This window comes from Peromyscus eremicus, chromosome 5, assembly GCF_949786415.1.
Source record: "Peromyscus eremicus chromosome 5, PerEre_H2_v1, whole genome shotgun sequence".
NCBI lineage: Eukaryota > Metazoa > Chordata > Mammalia > Rodentia > Cricetidae > Peromyscus > Peromyscus eremicus.
In genome coordinates this window covers 73358980-73386142 of record NC_081420.1, presented here as the reverse complement: position 1 = coordinate 73386142, position 27163 = coordinate 73358980, and the positions used below count along the sequence as shown (strand labels likewise).

General features: G+C 43.0%; 1 protein-coding gene across 1 annotated transcript in view; it reads right to left on the bottom strand.

The window, feature by feature from the left end:
• Apbb1ip (amyloid beta precursor protein binding family B member 1 interacting protein) overlaps positions 1-24125 on the bottom strand; it is a 100801-nt gene extending 76676 nt beyond the window's left edge. Inside the window, exon 1 of the mRNA XM_059262464.1 lies at positions 23992-24125. The gene's annotated coding sequence lies outside the window, so the exon portion shown is untranslated. The remainder of the gene's footprint in view (positions 1-23991) is intronic.
• Positions 24126-27163: the final 3038 nt, after the last annotated feature.

Sequence of the window (27163 nt, the reverse complement as noted above, 5' to 3'; positions counted from 1 at the left end):
CTCTGCCACAATGCAAGACGCCATAGGCACTGCTCCTGCAGGACCTGAGCCACTCTGTCATGGTGTCACCACTATAATGAACTGAAATGCCCTGAGACTGAGCCAAGATAAGCCTCTCCCCCTTAAACTGTACTGCCAGGTATTCCGTCAGAGCAACACAAAAGTCACTAGTATAAGGGCAGAGAGGAAAGACTGACAAGTCTCTCGGCTTAAGGAGCTGGGGCCAGCAGCCTGAGAGGATGTGCAGATTACGCAGCTGTCCGATCATGGGCACGGACTCTACATCCTGAAGGAAGCTTGTTCAGCTGGGCTTTTACCATGCAGTGCAAAGAAACTTTGCTTCAACCCCACTTTCACTGGGTTTCAAACGGTTAAATAAGAGAATATGTCCACAGTCACACTTGCTTACTAAGTGCCTGTCGTGTTGATCCTCAGCTGGTGGTGACAGTGGATTCCATCATTATTGCTGTTGCCTTTTTTATTTACAGCACAGAAATCTCATGGGGGCACTGGAAAGCACCCATAGGTCCAGGTGGGTGAGTATGAAGAGGCCAAAGCTAATCTTTGGTCTGGGTTCTGTATTTTCTCTACAACAGTGGTTTTCAAAAGGCAGGTTCTTCAGCCACCACCAGCAAAATCACATAGGTACGTTAGAAATGCAAATCATGGGCCTCATTCAGAAATGACAAAACCAGAAACTCTGGGCTAGGAGGTTGAATAGTCTATGTTGCAATACACCCCCGGGTGTCTCTATTGCACACAAGATTGAGAGTTGTTGTTCTGCAGGTAGATGACAAGATTTTTAAAAAGGAATTTGAATATAGAATGTAAAGGGACCAAAGAACCAATAACTTCAGCCAAGAACAAAACTGCTTCTGTTTTATATTGATGAAAAGGAAGAAGGCATTCCCTCACTGTCTCAATGATATAAGATGCATTTGAAACCATCACATATTTTATTGTTTAGAGGCACAGTATGGCGAAGAATCGGGTTATAACTTAAGTGCTGGGGATTCGGGCTCTTTCTTATCACTGATGCTCCAGTCCTGTGTAACACCATGATTTTTTTTTTTCCTTTGAGACAGAGTCTCACTGTGTAGTCCTAGTTAACCTTGAACTCACAGTGCAGATCAGGCTGTCCTCGAACTCAGAGAATCCCCCTGCCTCTGCCTCCTGAGTGCTGGGACTGAAGGCGTGCATCAGCACCACAAGCTGTGTAGTTTTGAATTTAATATTCATTGGTTTTCTTCACGATGGTGGAGTGTCTCCTTCCTCTCCTCTTACAGAGTCCTATTCACAGTATAATTATGACAACCACAGCTCATGGTTTTAAACTTGGTTTCTTACTCTTTGGCAGTTCTCCCGTTAAGAAATCATGTGTATGGAGGGGGCCCACACCCATCCTCCTGAATCTGAGCAGGTTATAGACTGTTGGGGCAGATGGCAGTAGGACACAGTGACAGGATGTGACTGTGTGAAGGTCACCCTGGAGGCTTTTCAGTGTTTTCTGTCTAGGAGCCCGGACGCTTTGTTGCTAGAAGCTCAAGTCACCTGGAAGGGCTGCAGTGAGAGCTCCTGCAGCTGTTCAAGCTTTTCCATAGAGGACTCGACAGATGTCAGGGAGCTAGGACAAGCCAGGCCAGCTGTGTAATTGAGTTCAGTCACCCACAGAATCAGCGATTCATTACAATTGTCCATTAAGCAGCTAGTTTATGTCAAAATTCAGTACATAAAAATGCCAGTCTTTAGACGCCTGAAGATGAACCCTAACAAATGGTAAGCATGGGGGCTGGAAAGTTGGCTCAGTGGTTAAGAGCACTGGCTGCTCTTCCAGAGGACCTGGGTTCAATTCTCAGCACCCACATGGCAGCTCATAGCTGTCTATAATCCCAGTTCCAGGAGACCCAACACCCTTACACAGACATACATGTAGGCAAAACACCAATGTGCATAAAATAAAAATAAAAAAATAAAGAAAATATACATTTAAAAACAAAAAAGCCAAAAAAACCCCAAATGGTAAGCATAAAAAGTTAATCATGATATACTGTCTTTTTTTTTCTTTAAATTATTTTTTTGTTGTTGTTATGGCCAACTTATTTCCATAAAATGTCTTATAATACTTTTATAAGATTTATTTTTCTATAAGCTTCATGAATTAATATCTATACTTCAGATAGATTATGGATGTCATTTGTCAATGTAATTGTATCAGAGAACCACAAAAATGAACAAAATTTCTTATAACATAAAAAATGTTAACTTTAAAAATGTCAAAAGGAGACTCCAGCAGGAGGCGCAGAAAGTATTAACTTTTATGGACCATAGTTAATAATCATGCCATCACATTATGGAATTCATGTGAGAATTCACCACTAATTTAATTCAATGTCTTTTGTAATAATTATGAGATATTTGTCATGAAAAATATAGAAGTCTGTATCCTTAAATAAGCCAACCGTCCAGGAATGAACTTGTGTATGAATTGCCACAGTAACTTTTTATTGAATAGTGGTTTAATTAACTTGTATATGATGTCTAACAGCCAACCAGTCAAGATATGAGCACATCTCTGAAGCAAAGATGATTAATGGTTGGTCTCCACATGAGTTTCTTCAGTCGCTTTGTGGAGGGTACTGACATACAGTTTCTTAGAGGGGGTATTTAGTAAGGGACCGTTTTTCATTTAATTACATTTTTTTTTTTCTCCACGGTTTCCAATGTAGCACTTTCATTTATCTCTTTTTCAGCTTCAAGGAAAGCCAGGTTAAGATTAGCTAAAGCCACTGAAAAAATCCAACCAGCTTGCTATAATATTCTAATCCTTCCAGTGAAATGATGGAGTAACAACTAAAGATCATCAAATATTTGAGAAAAAGTAAGGTGAGAAGGGAGACTGAAAGCCGGAGTACTGATCCCGAGTCAACAAAGTTGAAGAAATAGAAAACAGACAGTTAAAAAATTCTAACTGCTAGTTGAGGAGCTATTGGCAATTGGTGACTCTGGGGGTCAGTTTTCTTCAGGGGTGTGGTCCCTGCTAGCTTTCCCATGGTCCAGTGCTTGTTTCCATGTCCCTGTATATAAGGGAAACACATGAGTTATGAAAAGAGGAAGAGGAGGAGGAAAAGGAAAGGGAAGAGGAGGAAGAGGAAGAGGAGGAGGAGGAGGAGGAGGAGGAGGAGGAGGAGGAGGAGGAGGAGGAGGAGGAGGTCAAGCTGGGAGGGGGATGGGGACAAGGGAATTGGGAAAGGTGGAAAATGTCAAAATATATCATAGGAAATTCTCAATGAATAGTTTTTAAAAATCTAACTCTAAAAAATTCCAATGTACCTTCAAGAGAGGTCGAACATGACATGACAAGAGTGAGCTGTTATTTTAAAAAGCAATCCAAAAATAAAAAGCAGCATATTGATATCACTTATGAGCATTATGAATAAAATAAGTGGCTTTGATGAAGGTTCTGCTGGTAAAGTGCTCGGCACCTAAGCATAAGGACCTAATTTCCAGAACCCAGGCAAAAGCTGGTGTGGTAGCATTGCCATGCTGGGGAGGTGGACAAAGGAGGGTCCCAGGCGGTAAATGGCCCACTAGCCTAGCTGAACAGGTGAATTCCAGGTTCAGATACCCTGACTCAAAGCATAAGGTGGAGAGCTGTTGAGGAAGACACCAAACATTGATTTCTGGCTTTCATATACATGTGTTTCTGTAAGCACATGTGAACATAAACACACACACACACACACACACACACACACACACACACACACACACACACACAAGTTACAGAAGCCAAAAAAGCAGTTAGTCGAATCATAACAAGTAGGTGGTCACGGCTGTACACTTCTGAGTGGGGGTCACTGGGTCAGGGTTACTGGGAACTTATCTTCCAAGGACTAGAGCCAGAGATAAATGGCTAGTGGGTACCAAGATGGATGCCTAGCACAAAACAGAGTTTCTTTATCCATTACAATAATATATACCACTGATGAGTGTAGGAATATCTGAACAGTATGAAGTATATTAGAATAATTTACTAAATTAGAATATTAAATGATACCGGGAGCAGCAGTGCAACCTTTAATTTGAGTTTGTGGGAGTATCAGGAGTTCAAGGTCAATTTTGACTGTATATGGAATTTGAAGGCAGTTTGGGCTACAAAAACCAAAACCAAATCAGAAGAGGATAAAATGACTCAGTACATGATCACCTCAATGATAAGTGGACTGGATAATGGAATAATCAATAGCTATTGCTGATTTAAAAAAAAAAACTCTTAGTAAGGTTGAAACTGGTTGATATTTTTTCCAACTTGATAAAGGATATTTATCAGAAATGAATGGCAACCACCTTTCCCTGTGGTGTGTGTGTGTGTGTGTGTGTGTGTGTGTGTGTGTGTGTGTGTGTGTTGATGGAGATCAACCCAGGGGCCTTGGGAATGCCAGACACTGAACCCTCTTTCGCTAAGCTACATTCTTTGTCCTTTTTTTATTTTGAGATACGGCATCACTAAATTATCCAGGCTGGCCTTGAATTTGTTCTGTTAGCCCAGGCTGGCCTCGAATTTATTCTGGCCCAGGTAAACCTTCAACTGGTGATCCTCCTGCCTCAGCTTCCTGAGGAACTGGATTATAGGCCTGCACCACCAGGTCTAACTCAGTCAACCACTATGTTAATCTTAAAACATCACCTGTTCCTATGCCAAGAGTCCCAACGTTATTGCTCTTCTCTGATTTGACTCTGGTGGTCACAGCAACAATCCAGGAAAAGGTCTTAGTATATGCCTGGGTTTGACAAGCTTTCCTTCTTAGTCAGACACTAAGCATTTTAGATTTTTGCAGGCCAGATGGTCTTTGTGGAGACTACCTGAGCTTGCGGCTGAAGGGGGAAAGCTGCCTAAGATTATATGTAAAGAAGTAAGAAGGATGAGTGTCAAGTTTGACATAAGCTAATTTGACCTAGGGGCTCCAGGGAAAGACTGGCTTAGAAGCACACGTATGTAAAATGACTGTCTGGCTAGAGGAGTCAGAGGAAAGTCAGAGTTTAATTAGCAAGGCTACTGACATGAGGTGAATATAAATACTTTGAAGTATTCCCACTGAGACAGTAATAGATGTTAGAATTGGATATGATGAAAAGATCAAATTTATAGAAGTAACTTGGCCGTGAAAAAGAGAAATAATAAGAAAATCACCAATTCCAGAAAAAGGAAAGTATAAACATACACAATACAGAAGACTTAAAATACCAGAAAGAACTAATGCTAAAGTGTTTTTAAATCATTAATGAACACTCTAGCTCAGCCTACAAAGTCACTGGTTTCATCATGGCATCATCACACACATGTGTCAATACTTGGTTCTCATGCATTCATCTGCTGATGGACATCTAGGCTTGTTCTATTTCCTGGCTACTTTGAGCAGTACAGCTATGGTCGGGAATGTGTAAGTATCTCTGTGGTGCATTCATAGTCTTGAGTTTATTCCAGGGTGCTAATGCTGGGCCACATGCTTGTTTGAGTTTCAGTTTTTGTTGTGGGGGAGCCGTCATACCTATTTCCGTACTGACTGCACAAGGCTATATGCCTAATAGGAGTGGGTAAGACTTCCTTTCCCCTACATCCTTGACAGCATTTTTTTTTCTGTGTGTGAACTCTTTTAAGTATAGTATTAGGACAATTTCAATCCAGAAAATAGACACACCCACACACACTCTCACACACACTCACACACGGCGTTATTAAAATTTAATTAATTAAAATTGAATTGCACATTTGAACTTTTGGTTCTGTTTGTCCTCCCTGTTGCCTATGGGGGCTGTCTTGATGAGGTCTTAGTAAAAATATTTGTATTTCACAAATATTAATAATGATGCAGCTTAAACTATGTTCTGAAATAAGTGTGCCAACAAGTTTGCCCCTTCAAAGTACAGTTATTTTGGTTGTGATCCTCAGTATCTTGGGGGGTAAGCCCTCCATGGCCTTTGTTTGATGGCGAGTTCTCTGGTATTACTGCAGGGTGAGACTGCGAAATCTTACTCATCTAAGGTTCCTTCTCTTGCTGCACTCTTTAAAACTCCTTTTTATTGAGTCTTTGTGTCTTTCACATCACATGTCTTGATTCCATTAATTTCCCCCTCCCTTCATAGCTGCCCTCTGCTCTTGCAACCCTCCCCCAAAATGAAATAAAATAAAATGTAAGAGGAAAAAAATAAGACAAAAGGAAAAATCAATCTCATCTTGGAAGCTGTGGTGTGACACACTGAGTCAGGCAGTAAACCCTTTATCCGTACATCTTTACTTGCAAGTGTTCACTGTGAAGAGTCAGGGGTCTGGTTTAAGGCTTCTGGTTTCTGCAACACTATCAATGCTGGGCCCTCACTGGGACTCCTCTTGGTTTTCCTGTTGTTGCCCTGTGTCGTGGAGACCCTGCAGCTTTGGGTCTGTAGAACATGCTCCTGTCACATGCCCCAGCAGATCATAGATAGGGTGGGTGAACTCATAACCCTGATTCTGGGCCTGGGTAGTTGCAGGTTGGTCAAACTACCATCTCTCCCCTGTCCTCACCAGCAGGGTGAGCTCTCTGGCATTGCCCTGGCTAGTTCATCTTTTGTAGTGATGAGCAAGGGGCAGGGCCAGTTCTCCTGCTTCCACGCCCTCAGGATCAGCTCTCTCACACCTACACCATCAGGGCCAGCTCTACTGTGTTGCCCAGGTGAGGTGTAGGGGCCACTCATGCAAATGCTGAAGCTGATGAGGGGCTGGGACAGCTTTCCCACTCTTATGATCTCAGGGCCACCTTGCCACACTTTTACGCCCTGCAATTAGACTTCCTATGGCATACTGGCAATCCCAGTTGAGCATCCCAGGAGGGGTCCAGATGCAACATGGCTACCCACCAGTCTCTTCACTAACCCACACAGAATTCCCCTGGTTTGTGGTCTAGTGAGATACAAGTCTGAGGCTATCTTGGGAGCTGAAGAGAAAGCCAGAAAGAGGATATGAGACAGAAGATCATACTGGGATGTAGGAAGTAGATGAGACAAAGTGGGAGAGAAGGTTCTGAGAAGACATACATACTAACAGGTTGACTCCACAGCTGTGTATCTGTCTACTAACATCAGGTGGAGACTCATCAACTGAGCTACAGGCCAGAGCCACTTACATACGAGCACCCTTCTTCCCAGATAATCTCTTCAGCCCTTAAAATAAAATACATAAACCAGACCAGTTTTCTTTATTTATCTTAACTTATAGACCTAAGCATCTTTTAAAGGAATTTTTACCTATTCTTGAGATAGCTGACTTGTCTGGTGAATCTAGCCTTCGCCTTTTCTTGTCCGACTCCCTCCCTTCCTGTTCAAGTCCTCTTCAAGCTTCATTGTGACTCTTCCACCAGTATACCATTAGCCTCCCTTCCTACAGACTCTCCCTCTAATCAGCTTCTGGGACACCACTACAGTGTTCTTCCTTAACGCGGTTTAGCTTAGCATAGCTTTTTTATAACTTTACTGAGGGATTTACTCTGAAACTTTTCAATGTGGCTTTAAAATGTTTCTGTTGTCTAATCTTTTTTTTTTTTTTTTTTTTTGGTTTTTCGAGACAGGGTTTCTCTGTGTAGCTTTGTGCCTTTCCTGGGACTCACTTGGTAGCCCAGGCTGGCCTAGAACTCACAGAGATCTGCCTGGCCCTGCCTCCCAAGTGCTGGGATTAAAGGCGTGCGCCACCACCGCCCGGCTGTTGTCTAATCTTTATCAACCTCTTGGATGTTATCTTTCAAACATCCATCCTGCTTTCTCCACAAAACCTACCATTAATAACATCATAAATAATCACCCCCCAGCCCTTTTAACGGACTGAATCCAGAGCACAGTTGGCTCCTGGTGCTTTGCGTCTTCTCAGAATGCAGATGAAAACAGAGAATTCATCTCTGAAGAGTGTGCAATTCAATGGCTCTTGCACAGATGCAGATTGTGCAGCTACCACCACAATCTAATTTGGGGACACTGTCTTCTCCTTTGGAAGAGACTCTGTCTCCACTCACCCCAGCTCCTTCCAACCCTAAGCAGCCACCCAGCTACTTTCTCTTTAAATTTGTGTGTTCTGGGCATTTCTTACAAAGAGTCATGTGGTGTTTGCTCTTTCTTGTCTGGCTTCTTGAACTCAGCACAATGTATTCTAAGTTCACCCACACTATAATATGTATAAGAACCCCATTTCTTTTTCCTCAGTTAACGGATATTTAGTTGGGTTCCTGTTTCTCCACAGCCTCATCAACGTCTGCTGTCGTCTTCTGTCTTTTGATAACAGCTATCCTCAAGCGTGTGAAGTCTTCCATTGCTTTTGATCTGCATTTCTCTTATGATGCTGAACATATTGGCATACACTTAAATTGGTCTCTCTATATGTTCTTTGGAGAAATATCAACTAACACCCTTTGTCCAGCTTTAAAGTAGATTATCTTTTTATTTTTGTATTAAAAGAATATTTTAAATATTCTGGCCAGCAGTCGTTCTTAGAGATATGACCTGTGTTTTCTTCCATTCTCTACATGGACTTTCTGCTTTCTTGAAGACACTGTAGCACAAAAGATTTTAATTTGGTTGGAGACCAAATTATATATTTCCCTTTTGTTGTTTGTGGTTTTGTATTTTAAGAAATTATTACTTCGTTTAAGGTCATGAAAATCTAATCCTATTTTTTTTCTCTAAGGGTTTTATAGCTGTTGGTAATTTTAGCTCCTTTGCTTAGTCAAATGACCAATTTTAAGTTAGTTTTTAATATAAAATGTAAGTCTTAATTTTTTAATGGATGCTATTGAAAGCAGAGGTGGATTTTTTTTAAGACAAGGTCTCTGTATAGCCCAGGTTGGCCTGGGAATTACTACGCAATCCAGGCTGAGCCTTTTGACTCTGTTTTGTCTCTTTCCCCAGTGTGATAGTTTTCTGTTCCCTATATACATTCAATAAAAATACTTATTGAATGATTTGTGCAAGTATTTGTATTAGTGAGCCATTATCTGTGATCAATAGAAACCATAACAATAGGTTATGACAGAACTACAATCCAGGACCAATTCAAAGGAACTTCAGGTAGACTTATGATTCAACCTTAGAGAGCCAGCCAGGGCTAAAATCAGTTTACACTGAAGCCATCCATAGGAAATTGCTGCTTAACCTTTCCTAATCACTAATATCTCCCTTAAACACACATGGATGAATACACACACACACACACACACACACACACACACACACACACACATACACACACACACACACACAGGGAGAGAGAGAGAGAAAGAGAGAGAGAGAGAGAGAGAGAGAGAGAGAGAGAGAGAGAGAGAGAGAGAGAGGAACACACATGCACACCCCCACACAGAATCCCCAAGGTGCACAAGGCCCCGAGTTTAACTCCTAGCACTGAAAACAGCAGCAGCAGCAGCATTAGCAATAACCCCCTGAGCTCCCAAACAGCTGAATCTAGAATCAGCAGATAACTGAGAGTAAAGCAATTAAATTCTAGAAGTTATGTATTTATGTGTTTTACCAAACTCAATACACAACTTCCCCACCTTGAATGAAAAATACCAACATAGGCATTTCTTTTGGATAACACACTCATAATACTTAAGTATATGGCCTACCTTTTCACTTCAGTTAGCTAAGCAATAGACTGGTTTTCTCTGTGTCTCCCTCATTTGCCTGTTAGTAAAACTTTTTTTTAACCATCCTGCAGCCCTGAGCTCATTGTCTCCACAGACTCCTGAGCAGCGTGAACGAAACCCTGCAGCAGAGACGCCATCCCCAAATGAAATTATTCTCTTGTGGCTTCATCATGTGCTATCAAATTGTGGAGACATTGCTTGGCTCTCCAAGGTCAGCATTCACCAGGGACAACTGTCCCTTGAAGCCTTTTTCTGGGATGATGGGAATCTGTACTGTAGCCCAGTCCCCAAGGCTGGGTCAGTAGGATGTCTGAACACCTAGGTTCAGAAGGAGACAAGCATCGGATCCTTCAAATGCACATCAACCTTAGAAAGGCAGACTGATGGTGAAGGACTGAGGAGTGGAGGGACCAGGGCTTCCAGTCCAGGCACACAGGTCTGATAGGGCAGCCCTGTCCCAACCCACACAAGCCAAACCCACATCTCCCCAGCCAACTAGAAGAGATGCTCAGGGAAATCCTATGATGAGCTCATCCACAATCCACCCCCAACACATTGCCAGATGTGTACATTCTAAGATCCGAAGTGGATACCTGAGATTGTGGCTAACTCCTTTTCATACTTCTGATATTTTAATTGATAAAATCAGGCACAGATAGAGAGCAACAATGATAAATAATAGTAAAATAGAACAATTATAAACTATACAATAACAAAACTGCCAGCATTGTTACTCTTGCACTTAGGAGTCATTATCCAATGGAGGTCACTTAAACACGTGCACTCTGACATAGAACTTTTGATCTGAAACCTAAACAATAGCTAAGTGACTAATGGTTGGATAGTCAATGTAGTGTCAATACCCTGGACCAAGAGACGATGACATACTGCAGGACAGTGAGAGCTTTGACCGTGTTACTCAGTACTGTGAGAAATTTAGAATTTATGAATTATTTTTGAAATTATCTATCTAATATTTCCAGATTACAATTACCTCTAGGTATCTAATACTGTTGAAAGTGAACATAGTGTAATTAATTTGTCTTTTCCTTAATACACCGTTTGTCTTCTAGATGTATTTTCATTAATTTTCTCTCTCTCTCAGTAACCCACTGAGTCCCATTTGTGGACCCTGATAGATGAACCACGCTCTATTGAATGGTACCACATGTGTGAGCACATCATTCACATCACCTCTGCAGTGTTTTTCTCAGTTTCTCCCACTCATTGAAGTTCTACATTTTGCATAAGCCAAGGTCAAGATCCTTGGCTACATTCCAACGGTCTACCTGGTCTAAAGTCCTGGAGCAGCAGTTTACTTATGATCTGAATTATGTTCTCTCTCTTCCTTTTTAAAAAAGATTTATTTTTATTTATATGTGTATGTGTGAGCCTGTGTGGATCCATGTGCAGTGTGTGTGTGTGTGTGTGTGTGTGTGTGTGTGTGTACAGGAGTCAGTAGAGACCAGAAAAGGACACTGGATCCTTGTAACAACAGTTACCAGTGGTTGTGAACCACTCTGTGGGTGCTGGAAACAGAACCTAGGTCCTCTGCAAGAGCAGTAGGTGCTCTTAAAGGATGAGCCATCTCTGTAGCTTCTTCCATAGGCTCTTTGTTATGATATAGGAACAAATTTTATACCTCTATTCCATTAATACCAGACATAGTGCCACCAATGGCACTTAGTGCTCAAAACATGTTTGTATTAATATATACCAGCACCCATGTCGGTAATGGCAGGAATCATACATATAGAACCATTATTGAAGGTCAGACTAACCTGAAAGGAAAGTATCAGCTCAGGACCCCTAAGGCCAAGTTCTCAGGACAAAGGAGATTTATTTGCCCCAGAGGGACAGAGGGCAGGGATAAGGGACAAAGGTGGGAGATAGAGGACAAAGGAGAAGGGGAAGGGAACAAGGGAAAGGGGACAGGGGTATGTGTCCCAAGGGGACAAAGGACTGCGTCTGGATAGAGAGGAGCCAGACATGGCCTGTAGGCAAATGACAGTTTATAAAGGTACAAGGGGAAACCCCATGTCAGGATGAGGTGTTTAATATTAATTGGATATGTTAATTAGGTGAGCCAAAGTGGGCTTTTGATTGCTGGACTTCAATACTTCCATAGCTGGACCTTGGTTGTCATCCTCGGGAGGAGGAAGTGGCCAAATAAGAGAGTAGACCTTGGGGGCTAGCTTCAGGAATATAATCTGATGGGTTTTTAGCAAGGTGGAGGGAATGGGGGAAAGGCAAGGGCTGCCAGAGCCATGTTTGCCTGGCCTGGGCTGGCTAGAGTCCCTTCAAAACCTACAGCATGTCACTTAATTTCCCAAACAATCCTGGAAGGTAGTAACATGATTCCAGTCCTTTAGATTTTCAGATAAATTAATCTGAATGAGGCCACAAGTGAAATGTGGAGCTTGCCTATGGCCTAGTCTGGCTCTGCAGTTTGTGTTCACAGTCACCATCCACACTGCTTCCCAAAACATGGACTGGGAGCAGTAAGAACAGGAAATCAGCAGTTGCTTTGCTCAGAGCTCTGTGACTAGATTTGTTTGTCCAGATCAAATATTTCAAATAACATGTCTGTCTTCCACACCACTCTGTGAGCCCAGGCAGAGTCTTGGTCTTCATCTAAGCATTCGCCATTTACCTTGTGCTCAGTCAATTCGTCTCACTGCTGGACGTCTGTAGACAAATGTCTCTGCTGGTTTAGTATCCTCATGTGTAATATGGCAATGAAAACAGTGAGTATTCTAGATAACAGTACAAGCCTGGACACCACTTCAGGATTTTGTCTATTTAAAGTAGGGGATAAGCATCCATCATTTATTTTTTTCTACAAGAATACATTTTATATAATCAAAGAAACATTTTTAAATGCTGGCTTTTTTTTTAAAAAAAATTACATTTTTATTTATTTTGTGTGCATGTGTAGGGGTCAGAGGGGGAGGTTGTAGGAGTCAGTTCTCTCCTCCTACTATGTGGGCTCCAGTATTCAGGCTGCCAGGCGGGTACCTCTACCCACTGAGCCACCTCACTGGCCCCATTGTGCTGTTCTGTTTCGTTTTGAGATTTCTGCAACGGAAATGCACTATTGATATATCCGACTCCCCGTGGGACCTGGTGTGTGTCACAAATTCTTCACTTTCTGGACAACCCCAACTTCATGGACCTGCTGTCAAAGAGTAAGAGCTGGCAACATAGATAGGTACAGTTGAACTCAGTCCAAGCCTTTCATTTCATGACCAGAAATCAGGTCAGGAAGACTAACGACTTAGCGTTTTCATGACTTGTTTTCGCCACAGGTCTTGGAAGGGAATTTAAAGATATATAACAAGAGAACAGACAATAGAATAGGGTTTTCGCAGTAGCTGAACTTAGCCACAGATGTGGCCGTGGGTATCAAAGTGGCAGAAGTGGCAGAAAATGGTTGCACAGTCAGAGAAGCCTCTGAGACATACCAGACCCATTATTTTAGAAAGTCACTGAGTTCCCTTTGTTGGTGGAGAACAACGCTTCGAGGCATGGTTCTAAGAAGGTGAGCAACTGGTTCGCAGCCTGGTTTCTTTCCTTTGTGCCTCCCAAAGTAGTTTAACGTTGCATGTGGGAAAGATCATTAAAATAAACCCTTGGTTCACTATTTGAAGATTTCACCAAGCTTGGGAAAATATTTACTTAAAAAAATGTCTTTGCAGTGATATCAGCTGGAATTGAACTGGAGGCTTCCTGCTGTTAATGAGCATGCCGGGTGCTGGAAGGTGCTAGGCAACGTGTTGGGAGAGGAGAATTATCAACAATTTAATCAGCAGTGGGCCCCAAGTGCTATAACACTGACTTTATAGACAAGATATGCCCAGTGTGGTAACAGTGACATGACTGTTCTTGGGGGTAACCAACTGCTTCCTTCCTGAGCCCAAGGCCAACTTCCATGAGAGGTAACACATGCCTGGAACTGCAAACCCAGTCAAAGCTGATGGCCAGAGAGGTCGCAGGCCATATGGGGGAAACTACAACTGAATAAATATGTTGTTAAACAATTTTCTAAATACTCATGTTTATGTCCATAGACTAGCGCAAATCTTAGCCTTAATCAGAGAAGCCTCATTTGACAGTGGGCAGTGGTCAAAATGTAGACTTATAACCCAACAAAGAGCTGAGAATAAGGGTTGTAGAGTATTCAACCTTAAAATGGAACATTTATGTCACTCACTCTTAGGCCCAGGGGACATCATGGAAGAGGGAGTGATGGACAGACTATAACACCTGGAAGATGGGGAAGAGCACCATAACTTGTCTCCTGCATATGACATGCCTTTGCGTCATGAACACTCAGAAGTAAGACAGGAAAGCAGGGCCAGCTATCTGGGAAGAAGAAGGCCAGCAGGAGTGGGGGTGGGTAAGAGACAGTGATGAGGGGAAATAATCATAATATAGAGTAGACAAGTCAGAAACCGCCCAAAATGAAAAACTAATAAAAAAAACCTATTTAACATATATGACCCTTTTCTTCCCTCTCCTCCTCCACATTTCCCTCTCTTTGGTTTGAGATAGGGTCTTAGGCTGTTTAGGCTGGTTTCCATGTCTCCATCCTCCTGCCTCAGCTTCTGAGTACAGAGATCACACTCGTGTACCACTATACCCAGGTAATACAGATTTCCTTTGTGTTATTACTCCCTAAATAATACATTGTGACAGCTATTTCTATAACATTTATGTTGCAGTAGAGATGTTAACTAACCTAGAGATAATCTAAAGTACATGTGGAAACTTGTGTGGGTTCTGTGTAAATACCACACCATTTTATTTATATAGGGGACCTGAACAGCCATGGATTTTGATGTTCAGTGGCGTCCTGAAACCTATCTCCATGGACAATGAAAGAACGACTATACGAGTTTTCACTGGCATTGCACAGTGGCACTGCCACCCAGGGAGAGTGCAGTAGAAGAACAGAAATGTTGTACACTCTTAGCTGAAAGATAGGATTCATGACCGGCAGGAATCTGAATAACACAGGTTTATTTCAAATACGAACACAAATGGGGGGGGAAACACTTGATTTATTCTAAGGGCACTTCTGTGGGAATTTACTCTCCTTTTGTTTTGTTCCAAAGACTTCAAACAAGTCAGATGCTAGTCCAAGTACTTCCGCTGAGCTCTCAATGCTCAGGTCTGGTCTGCATCTAACCAGATTTAAGCCCCATTGCTATCTGGCTGTGATCGCTGTTTCTTCTCCTTACTCTGCCCACACCATTTCCAACACGATGTTGCCGGTTTCTAGGCACCTGAGTGAATTCGGATGAGGATATTTGACAAGCAGTACAGGACCAGGGCGGCACAGCCTTAAAGGCCCGGTTCAGCGCAGTCTTTCCTCCTGTGAGGCTCTTCTACCTGAAGGCACCACAGGTCCCAAGATAGCACCACAGGGCTAAGTATTCAAAACAGGAGCCTGGAGGGACACTTCACATTCAAATGCTAACAGTCTAATGCCAAGGACTTTTTATTTTTTACTATTATGTTCTCCTTTCAAAGTAGCCAGTAGAAACAGGTTATCAGTCTCCCCCCAAGACACACACACACACACACACACACACACACACACACACACACTCCTAAGTCCACAACAATATAGCTGGATTTCATATATCCACACTTTCTGCTGGGACCAAACATTTGTACACACAGTTTCTAGGACAGAGACTCCATTTTCTGAATAGGAGAGGAACACATTGTCTACTCTCTAAGGCTTTTCAAGCTGTATACTCCAGGTGTCTCCAGCTCTGTACCCCAAATCTGACTGTGCCCTCTCCTGAGAGGGGAGTGCATTTTCAGGGTGGAGGGCCACAGTAAATGAATTGCTGCTGCTGACCATGTGTTATGCTTGTGAACTAGAACGTGAACCAAAATGAAAACAAAACAAAAGTTGACAACCAGGGTTGCCCGGGGCAACAGATCACATTTGGCCGGATGTGGGTTTTAGGGCAATAGGCTCTGCTGTTAATTTCTAGTTATTTTCTTCTGTCCCTGTCACTTTTAGGCAGAACACACAAAATATAAGGTGTGGAGGAAAAGGGTGGAGAGGAAATATAAAAAGAAAACAAATTTGAGTGCTAATAAAACACTTGGGATTTAAAGCTGTGTGTGTGTGTGTGTGTGTGTGTGTGTGTGTGTGTGTGTGTGTGTGGCAGAGGCAGGCAGATCTGAGTTTGAGCCCAGCTTGGTCTACAGAATTAGTTCCAGGACAGCCAGGGTTACAATGAGAAATCCTGTCTTGAAAAACAAACAAACAAATAAAACAAAACAATAAACAACAACAAACCACTTGGGATTTAAATATGAATTCAAATCAGGTGCTAGGGATAAAACCATAGCAAACATTCTTCCCTTCCCTTTCCTCTAGCTGACTTCAGAATTTGCCCAGTACCCTCTGTTCACCTGCGTTTATCTCCAGCTGCCCTGCCCAATTCCACAGACACCAGCCCCACACAGCTACTTGGCACTTGAGCTGTGGCTGAGCTGAAATGTGCTGTACACACAAAACCCCAATGGATCTGGGAAACCATTTGAAAAAGAAATCACGCATTAATAATTTACTCTTGCTTAAATTTGCTATACTTTTAAATAATTAACATCTATTAGATAATATTTTTAGATTGTTCATAAAATATGTGGTTAGAAGTAATACCAAATTATATTTGTTAATTTTTTTATGAGGCTTCTAGGAAGTTCAAAGTTCCATGCGTGGTATGTACTGTATCTTCTGGCTAATTCTGACCTGGAATGCTCAGGATTACCTCAGCCTTTGACTCAAACACGGTTGGACATGGGGACCGCATCACATGAATACAGTCTGAATATTACTCACAGCTGCTCAGTTTCCTCTCCCACTGCATTCTATGCTTCAGCTCTGCTTCACTGTTCCATGTGTCTGGTGTTGGAGGCAGCCTCCTTCCACTGAGTCACCAGGACATACCTTTATCTTTCAAAACCACCTAGGCCACCAGTGTACACTGCCTGCTCCTACTGCATGAGATTGCACCTATCAGTAGACATTATTCACTATCATGTGTTTATTTGTAGGCCGTGTCTTCCCACTGGGCTGGAATCTTTTGGGCATGAGGGACCACATTTTATACTTTTCCCACTGGTACCTGGTTAACCCTCAATAGATAATAATAGTTGACATAAAGCTGGGAGGTGGTGGCGCAGGGCCTTTAATCTCAGCACTCAAGAAGCAGAGATAGGGGGATATCTGCGAGTTCGAGGCCAGCCTGGTCTACAGAGTGAGTTTCAAGACAGCCAGGACGACACAGAGAAACCTATCTTGAAAAACCAGAAAAAAAAAAAGTTGAAACAGAGAAAATCAAAGTTCCAACTATATTGCGTTGAGAAAAGTTTCATCTAACTCACACATATGTTGGGTACCAGCCCCAGCTCCATCAACTGACTTTGAGGATGTGGTCTCTTGGGATTTCCACCTCTCTGTCCAGTTGTCACCGCACTGTGCTTTCTTTACTAACATGGCCCACACGACGTCATTCTGCTTGCTGTTTACAACAAGCGAAATACAAGCCACCAAACTCTAAACACATGAAGAACGAGTCTTGGCTTGCCGACTCCTGTCATTTATGGAACGGAGTCAGAAGGAGAGCAATAGAAGAGGGGCTCTGGGGATGAAGGGGGTCCAGTCCTTCCCCGAAGAAGTCACCATCCTAACATGGAAACAACACGGCACCCCCAAGCTTAGCTGGTTCCTTGACTTACCTGCCAGCTGTGGATGTCAGCAGCAGAGATAAGGAGTCTGTTAATAGCACAAATACATTAGCCGTAGATAAACTCAGTCAGAAAAGTGGCTGAGAAAGTATGAGAGATAACTAGAAAAATATTTTGTGGGATCTCTTTCATACTGTCCCATCTACACAATTTGATCTTTTGAGATGACAGTCTAAGAATCAAAGACTACATTTTTCTGTGGAGGACAGAGCCTCTCCTGTGAAAAGGTCGTTCGACTCCTGAGGGGTAGCGACCTACAGGCTGAGAACCCTGGTCTACATCAATGTGGTCGATGACTTTTTATCAGCATTCTACCAGTCCTATCACTTCCCAATTACACACCTCGACACCTGTTGCCAAGCTAAGTGAATTTTTTTTAAAATCTCAAGCTCCACTAGCAAAACTACTTTCTGTCAGCGTTTTAAACATCTTACCTTAATCCCTGATATTTTTAGTAGCTTCTAGAGGATCCTCGATTTGAAATCCAGTTGCACAGTGAGAATGCATCCTTTTATTCCAAATCTGGCTTTAGATTTTGGAAACAGAAACTCTTTCACCTCTGGGCACAAAAAGCTCTGTGTTGGGGCCAGGCCTCATCCTGCCTCCTTGGGGACCGTATTTCTATGCTGCAGACATGGCACAGTGTCTGTGTCACTGAGTAACAAAGTATGTATGTTCCTCCGCGTTAATTCCTTCCTTTCACACTTGTTAAAGACAATGTAAGTTCTCTTGTGACTATCCCAGAAGTGGAACAGTGCTGATTGTGTTCTTAAACTAGCTAGATTAGGATGGTTTAAGTCTTTGGAACCCCCAAGGTCTTGTCTTATGTTCCGTTTCTTAATGGTGAAATCTTGTATGAATCTCTGAGACTCTTTAACTATCATCTTTAATTTGTAAAATGGGAATAATAAGCAGTGTTTTTCATGCTCACTTAGCCTTGTACAGGACAAGCAAGTGTGTCATGGTTACCAATTGATATTTCACACTCACTCATCCCCCAAACTGAACTTCGGTCACCTCTAACTTCTCACCACAGCTGATGGCAATCTCACATTCCAGCCGTTTAGGCCAAAACATTCGAGGACATCTTTGGAGCTTACTTCTCTTGTATCTCACACCCACTGTTAGGAATGATAGACACAGTCAGAAGTATTGACCGTATCTCCTATCTCTACACTAAGAGAGGGCACTGGGATCTAGAAGATGTAAGGACTTGTTAGTATGCTTTCTAAGTTCTGTCTTGAGGAATGTAAAGGACACTGATAGCGAAGAAAGGAGCAAAGAGGTCTTAGGGGAGAGTCTTGGGGGGCAGGTGGATCATGGGTCTCCCTTGCATGAGTTCAAAGGGACTGGCTATTCATGGAAGTTTTTGTTGTTGTTGTTGTTGTTGTTGTTGTTGTTGTAAGGCTCTCAAATTGAGCAATGCCAGTGGCAAAGGTGAGGGTAGGGCAGGGTTCGAAGGATAGAGTCAAGAAGCTAGGTATGTAAGATTTGGACCTGGGAGGGTGATGGAGCAAGGAAAGCTTGGTGACTGAGATCTGTGCTCAGATGACATGAATACATAGTTACTAGATCATGTGAAGAAAGTTTGCTAGCTTCTGGGATTATGAGGGCAGCAATGGTCAGGACATGTAGACTGGGTGGCTATCCTTTTGTAACAAGATCTAGTTGTTTAGAAAGATATGCCACAGGATTGTAGGTATTGCTTGCTCATTGGCAGAGCCTGGCTCCGATTGACATTAGTTTTATGTTAACTTGACACACGCTATAGTCATTTGGGAGGAGGAAACCTCTGTTGAGCAAATGCCTTCATAAGATCAGGCTGTAGGAAAGCCTGTAGGGCATTTTTGTCATTAGTAATTGATGGGGGAGGGCCCCGGGCATTGTGGGTGGGGCCACCGTTGGACTGGTGGTTCTGGGTTCTATTATAATACAGCAGACTGAGCAAGCCATGAGGAACAAGCCAGTAAGCAGCACTCCTCCATGGCCTCTGCATCATCACCTGCCTCCAGGTTCCTGTCCTGCTTGAGTTCCTGTCCTGACTTCCTTTGATGATGAACTGTGGTATGGAAGTGAAAGCCAAATAAACCCATTCCTCCCCCCAAGCTGCTTTTAATCATGACAGCAATAGTAACCCTGACTAGGATATATGGTTGGGGAAACTGATAGGGTCTGATGTGAGATGGAGAGGCCTAGGCAGCTGTAGGTGAGATGGCATATTTGGACCTTATCTTTAGAGACATGATACCCCAAGTAGTAAGGTGTTGAGGAGAGTAACGGTATATACATATATGCATATATGAATATAGATAGTAATCATTTGTATACATGAACACTTTCATAATAAAAATGAAGGGAAAATACCCAATCACAGCTCACTTGTTCTGGTGTCACCTTTTATTTCTCTGACCTGGACATAAATCTTCCAGCCACTATGAGGGAACACAATTCCCCTGTAATTAACCTCTTATCTCCCTCCCAGCGCACAGGCATATCTCTGATGAGTCTATAAGACCAATCAGAAAGACTTCCGATAGAGTTAGAGAAAAGATTAGATTTACTACTTTGTTGATTTAATCAAGGAATTTGGATATAACAAAGATAAGAATGAAACACGGTTAGGCCGAAGGAGATTACTTGTCAAAAGATAAAGGTAATAACTGTAAAGCTGAAGATGATATCTCTCTTGTCTTCTATCTATAATAAAACAAGTTTGTCAATGTTTTGTTTGTCCTGTTTGGCTGTCTTTCATTCATCCCCCTGCCTCACTCTGGTCTGCTGTAGGGACCTGCTATGTGGTCACACAGAACACCACTTCAGACACATGTAGAATTATCATGGTCTGGTTTTCTCCCCACTTGTAGGCTACAAGGTCACTGAGGACCCATCTTTCCCCTCATCTGAGCCCTGGTGCTTCATGCAGGGTGCTGCTATCAAACTTCTGCAGGTCAGTGTTAGCTCTGCGTGGTACTCTCTCTATGCATTTCTTAAACTCTCTGCACTTTCATTTTGTCAGTGACAAAGAGGAGTTACAGTAGTACAAGTCTAGATGTGAAGATTAACAAACCACACCGTAACCCAGCCATCTCAGTGTCTGGTACACCATCCATGGTAAGCATCCCTAACTCTGAAAACCTCAAATCCCAGATCTTCCAAAATCTGAAACATTTTGGAACACTAACATGAAATCACTGATTACACATGACAGTTCAGAGTCAAAATATAATTATAGGGGGCTAGAGAGATGGCTCAGTGGTTAAGAGCATTGGCTGTTCTTCCAGAGGACCCAGGGTTCATTTCCCAGCACCCACATGGCAGCTCACAAGTGTTTGTAATTCAAGTTCCAAGGTACCCAACACCCTTATATAGATATACATGCAGGCAACACACCAATGCACATAAATAAAAAAAAATAAAAAAAGAGATTAAAAAATAGACATAGAACACAGAGTTTATTTAGCCTTCCCAAGGCTGCAGCAGTTTGGGGTGGGGGGATACTCATTATCTCTGTTAGCTGAAACACATAAACTCTTTCATTCACAAAATTATTTATAGCATTGCATAAAATACCATCCAACTAAGTGTATCAAGTGTGTATGAAACAAATGAATTTCATGCTTGGAATTGATCCTCATGATATCTCATGTATATGCAAACATTCTATTTCCCACCCCCCAATATCCATAATATGAAACTTCTGGTCTCCAGAAATTGGATAATGAAACAACAAGTTCAATGAGAAACAATAAGCATTATGTGCTATTGCCACACAGTGATCAGAAGGGAACCCAATTTGAAAGAGAAGGAAGGAAATAGGTCTCATAATACAGTCCTTGGTGATTGCGTTTCATAGTCGGCACTCAGGAAATGTGTGGAAACGGAGTCCTGAACTGAAGCTGCTGCAGTGTCTGTACTGGGAAGTATGATGTCCTGGGTCTTGGGGCTTGAGACATTTCGCTGGTGCCCCTGAGAAGTGGAACTGATTTAGCAAGCATGCTTTGAACCTTATATGGTGACAGAATCTGGCTGGGAAGTGAGGGTACAGTGGTGGCATTTTGGCAGTTCTGGTCTCTAAGCCCTCACTGTCCTCGGACCCTGCCCTGCCACCATGAGGACAGGCTCCTGAACTGGTGGAGGTGGGGTTGTGTTTTAGCGCTGCTCTTCTCTCTCCCCTAGAGAAACGTATTGTTTTTCCAGATTGAAAGGCAGGTCTCCTGATAATTATAACTGTGCTTTAGCATATAAACTTTGCCGAACAACCAATGTCCCCACCAAATATCTTTAAATCTTAAAGTTTATATTTATTTTATATCTGAATTCCTATGATGCTTGAACTTTAAGAAACCTGTCATTTCAGATGAAAGAATTGATAAAAAGATACATTTTCATACTGAAAATATCAATCAAGCTAATAGTAAAAATTGTTCCATCTTGATGCTCGATCTAACCTCATGTGACGTGTCACAGTTCAAACACAGACGTACCAGACAGATTTAGTCAGCATCTCCAAGGGGGAAGAAAAGGCACCCAGGCACTTAGCTGCAATATACAATTTTTCTCACACACAAAATTATCCAAAACATTGCATAAAATGACCTTCCAGTTATGTGTATAATGAAACAAAAATGTTCCTTGTTTGTCTTATTTTATTTTAAATTATTTTACTTTGAAAGTGCCTAAGGTCACTCATAAGGTTCTGTCTGATAGACTATAGAACACAAAATGAATTTATCCTAAAAAAAAAAAAAACCCGTAGGTTCATTAAAAGGATTATTTATCAAAATAGATAAAATGAAATAAAAATGACTAGAAATAAGTAGGAATAAAGGAAAACAACAATGCTCTTTGAGAAATCAAAGTAGCACAACACAAACATTCATGGCAATAAACTATAAATCGCTCACCACATAATATCGAAATATCTAGAACTTTTTATCTATATGTGACATAAGGTGAAACTATAGTGGAGAATTGGTATAAATTCTCAGAATACAAAAATTCGAAGAAAATATAGTGGGTTAAACAGACCTAGTGAGTATTATGTGTAATAAACTACACATTTCCAAGTTACATTTCTCAAAAAAATAGTAACTCAGAACTTCTGAAATGTAATAGAATGGAATGTTGGCAACTTACATGGAGACCAGAAATTGCTTTGCTTTTTGGTGGTATTTCTCAGAAACAAAAACCACCCAAAATGTTTATATTTCAGCTCGCACAGTCTGTTAGCATACCCTCCTGTTCCCTCTGGTACTGAACACAGGGCGACAAGCAGCGTGTGCTCCGCAGCTGAGCTGCACCCCCAGCCCTTCACAGCATAGTTATGTTTCCATTCTTATATTGTATAACCTCATCTACTGCTTGAGTCCCAGTGTGGCTTGACAATGTAATTAAGTCCATCCTTGTCTAGTTAGTATCAGATGTGCAGCAACAATCTGAGTGTTCCAAGTACCAGAAAAGTCACAAGTATTTGTAAGAATGTACAAAGTAAGTACTAACAGTTTGAAGATGATATTACATTTTGGCAGCTCTTTGAGCAGACAGGAATCAGCACCTGGAGGCACATGACAGAGGACGCTTTTCCTATCTCCTGCTGTCTTGCTGGCCAGCAGTCCTCTTGAGGTCCATGCGCCTGTGTGTTAGTGAGGCCCACAAGGAAAACCTCCTGGTTTAGTGTGAAGGCCCAGGTTTCCTTTCTGAATTTTCGGTTTGGAGTCTCAGATTTTAGAAGCGAGTAGTAGCACCGTCCTTGTTTTTGTTCACACCACACAGCTCTTTCATGGAGGATCCACCCACCGTTTCTTCTCTGCATTCCTTTCCCCTTTCGCGGGCCTCTCTATCACAAAAACCTCTATGAACTGGGAGATGCTGAATGGCTCCAGGAAAGCACATGTCACGCTTAACCAAGGAGTGAAATACATTCCCCATGGAAAAAGAAGAGGTACACGTGGTAAGGTCTTAGCGGGGCGCCTGTACCGGGGTTCTCGGGGATATAAGTGCATTCTGTCCTTCATGACTTAAAATATTTTCTGCATCTTGATTCCAAACTAAATCAGGAAACCTGTGTCTGGTATTCAAACTCATCCTCACCCACATTTTACAAGGAAAAGGAGACTATTTGAGAGGGAAAGATTATCTTCAAAAAAAAAAAAAAAGCAGAATCACAGTTTCTTAAGGTTTCCAACGAAGGGGACACTTACAGGTATGTATCCACCAACTCTCACAAGTCTCAGACTAGCAATTAACGGCACGGTGCCCTAAAATGCTTCCGGGATGTCTTGTCTCAGACTACCAGCTCAGCTCAGAGATCCCAGGCCTGAGCCAGGTAGCATTTCCTAAGCAGGGAACACGTTAAATCGGAAGAAACAGAACGCAAGGGGAAGAGAGGAGAGAACCTCCGGCCTGACACAGGTCAAGTGCAAGGGGTGCGCACCGGACCTGGAGTCTCCAGGAGCATGGGTTCACGAGGCCGGTGAGTGGACCTGTGTCGCGCGGGTCCCCTCCCACCTGAGACGCGCGGAGCTGCGGCGCGCGGGGCTGGGGTGCTGCTTACCTCGACGGCTGACGGGGGGGCTGCGCTGAGATGCACCGGGTGGCGCCGAGATGCGCTGGGCTGCTCCGAAGTGCACCGGGCTGAGCTGAGCGCAGATGCGCGCTTGTGGTCGCCTCTGGGCTGGGCCGGCCTGGAGGCGAGGACGCGGGCTCTGGGAGGAAGTGCTGTGAGTCCTGCCCTCCCTGCGCAGACTCGAGGCTTTGCATCGAAGTGCTTGCCGAGCCCTCGAGAGGAGACAGACTCAAAGCCCCGCCTCTGGAACTCCGCAAGTTTAGCGAGTTTAGGCTGTTTTCCCCAGCCCCTGTCCCCCACCTTGAAGAAAACACTTCCGGCCCTAAGGTTAGGGAAAGCCGCTCCTTCTCACATCCTTGGGGGTCTTTGCGTTCTCTGAAAGATAAGGACTAAAATTAAGGCTCAAATGCTAGTCTGAGGGCTTAATGACCGAAAAGTCTCAGGCTAGCTGAGAAACTCCCTTCAGGAGAGGTCACTGGCTGTAACACCTACAGGCAGTCAGGAGCTGGGACGCTCCGGACAAGATCAGCACATCAACCTCCGTTGTGTTTACAGCTTTGAGACTTCAGGGGAACAGAGGTGAAGATGGAACCACCCGCCTCAGGAGTTCCCCTTTCTGCCCTGTGAAGCTCTCAAGCACCCTGAGCTTCAGCGCGGTCTCCACTTCCCCCAAGGCTGCCGTCCTTCACTGTTCTAATTAATAAAAGGGCGGGTTTCTGTTGAGGTTGGTCTCTCGTTTCTTTTATTTTCACATCGCGTGGATGAATCCTGATCGATTAAACTCCACAAGAGGTAAAGAGGTCCGTTATTTTGCAACAGCCTTCTCTGTCTTTGCCTCAGCCCTTGGGGCACTTCCTCTATCTATGTGTAAGACTTCCTGGGCCAGCCCGGCAGGGGATGCTCCAGTGAGGGTGGACAGTGGAGTGGCCCAGTGGGAAGGCCGGGAGTACCAGAGTCTCCCTGGGGAAACTGTTGCTTATCTAAGAACAATGTGAACAGCAGTGTTTAAAACAATCGCTGCTCTGTTAGATGGCACACCCTACTTGCCAGAAAACAGTCGACAAACTTATTTAACATGCTGAGTAATGGGTTTTGAGAAAATAAAAGGTGAAGGATAGAGAGTCATGGTTGTGCGGATAGGGTTTCTGTATTCCTTGGGGTCATGGAAAAAGACCTACCTTATGACCAACACTTGAGCCAGACCTAAATGACAGGAAGGATCAAGTGATGTTAGAGTTTTACCTGAAACCGTCTTAGAGAGAAGGGATGACATCTCTGGAAGTCGTGAGTTGGGACAGCCCTTGAGATACTTTAAAAACAGTGAGTAAACTATTAATAGCGTGGCTTGGACGGGGTGAAGAAACAAAAAAGGCCATGAGACTACAGAGGAAAAGATGGCCAGATGTGAGAGTTGTCTGTAGAGATCAACAGGAGTGAGACCGGAAGCCATTGAGAGGAACAGAAAGCAAAACCAAGCAGAAGAATAGAGAGTGATCTCCTGGGAGAGGAAAGACGGTCAAGGAGTTCTTTTTGGCAATGAGAAGATAAGGACCAGCCATTCAGAAGCTGGAAAAGCATTCCAAGAAACGATCAATGGAGTGTGTTGAGGCAAGGACACAACGACACAACGTTAGGAAGATGTCGTCAGGGCTGGAGCAGAGTGAAAGAGGAAGGCAGTGGCAGCGGACGACTGTGAGCAGGGGCCAGGTCAAGCAGGACCTTGTGGTCAGTGCAGAAGACTTTGAGCTGTACTGTAATTGCAATGGACATCTAGTAGAAGGGATACAGCAACGAGGTGCTGGTTTGATTTACTCTAGAAGCCATCATACAGACCAGGGAGTTCTTGGAAAAACAGTTGAATGGGAGGAAGAGGAGAGAGATAGAAGAAGGGGAGGAAGGGAGAGAGAAGAATATGAATGGATTTAAATTAATTTCCCCCTTACTGGTTTGCGGCAACAGATGAAATGGTTGAAAACGGTGGTAGCTGAACCCAATGTGTGGCTCAATCCTATAATCCCAGCACTTGGGAGGTTAAGGGAGGAGGTTGTAGGTTCAAGAGTAGCCTGGAGTACATAAGATTTTAATCTCAGAAAGAAAAATAAATATCAACATTAAAATAATGGTAGCTTATTTGGGTAGCATCCTAACTGTGGCGCTTTTTTGTTGTACTCTAATAAAACTTGCCTGAAGATCAGAGGACAGAGCCAGCCACAGAGTTAGCCACAGAGGTCAGGCAGTGGTGGCACACACATTTAATCCTAGCACTTCAGAGGCAGAGATCCCTCTGGATCTCTGTGAGTTCAAAGCCACCCTGGACTACACGAGATTAATCCAATTTAAAAGGGAAACAACCAGGCAGTGGTGACTCACACCTTTAATTCCAGCACTTGGGATCACACACCTTTAATCCTGGTACCTGGGAGTCACACACCTTTAATCCCTTCACTAGGTAGGTTGAGACAGGAAGTGATATGGCTGAGCAGGGAAAGGAATAGAAAGTGGCAGGAGACAGGCCTTTTTGGCTGAGAACTCAGAGGCATTCAGTCTGAGGATTGGTGGACACAGGATCTTCCCCTTTTGACTAAGAAGTTGGCGAGGTGAGAAGTGGCTGTGGCTTGTTTCCTCTGATCTTTCAGCATTTACCCCAATATCTGGCTCCAGGTTTTTATTATAAGACCATTTAGGATTTGTGCAACACCTAACAGCAGGAACTGTGATTTGCTGATGGGCTCCAGGCAGAGATGGGGAATGCCAGAGGGGTTAGAAGCTGTGATGGAGTCACTAGTGGATCTGAGACTAGGCCAGAGGTCAGTCTCCGTAGAAAGGTCAGTAGGAACTACTCAAGCCAGCCAAGTTAAAGATTTGTCTTTAAATCCTAAGAATAATGAGAATACATTAAATAAGACTCCAAGCTGATAGTGAAATGTTTCACTAAAGCTTGCCCAGTGATTGGGCAAAACCAAAACTTATTATAAGCCACAGTCATCCTAGGGTCCCCCCTGCTATATAGCCTCCCTGGATCTGTGGGTTGCAGTCTGATTGTCCTTTGCTTTATATCTAGTATCCGCTTATGAGTGAGTACATACCATGTTTGTCCTTCTGAGTCTGGGTTACCTCATTCAGGATGATATTTTCTAGTTCCATCCATTTTCCTGCAAAT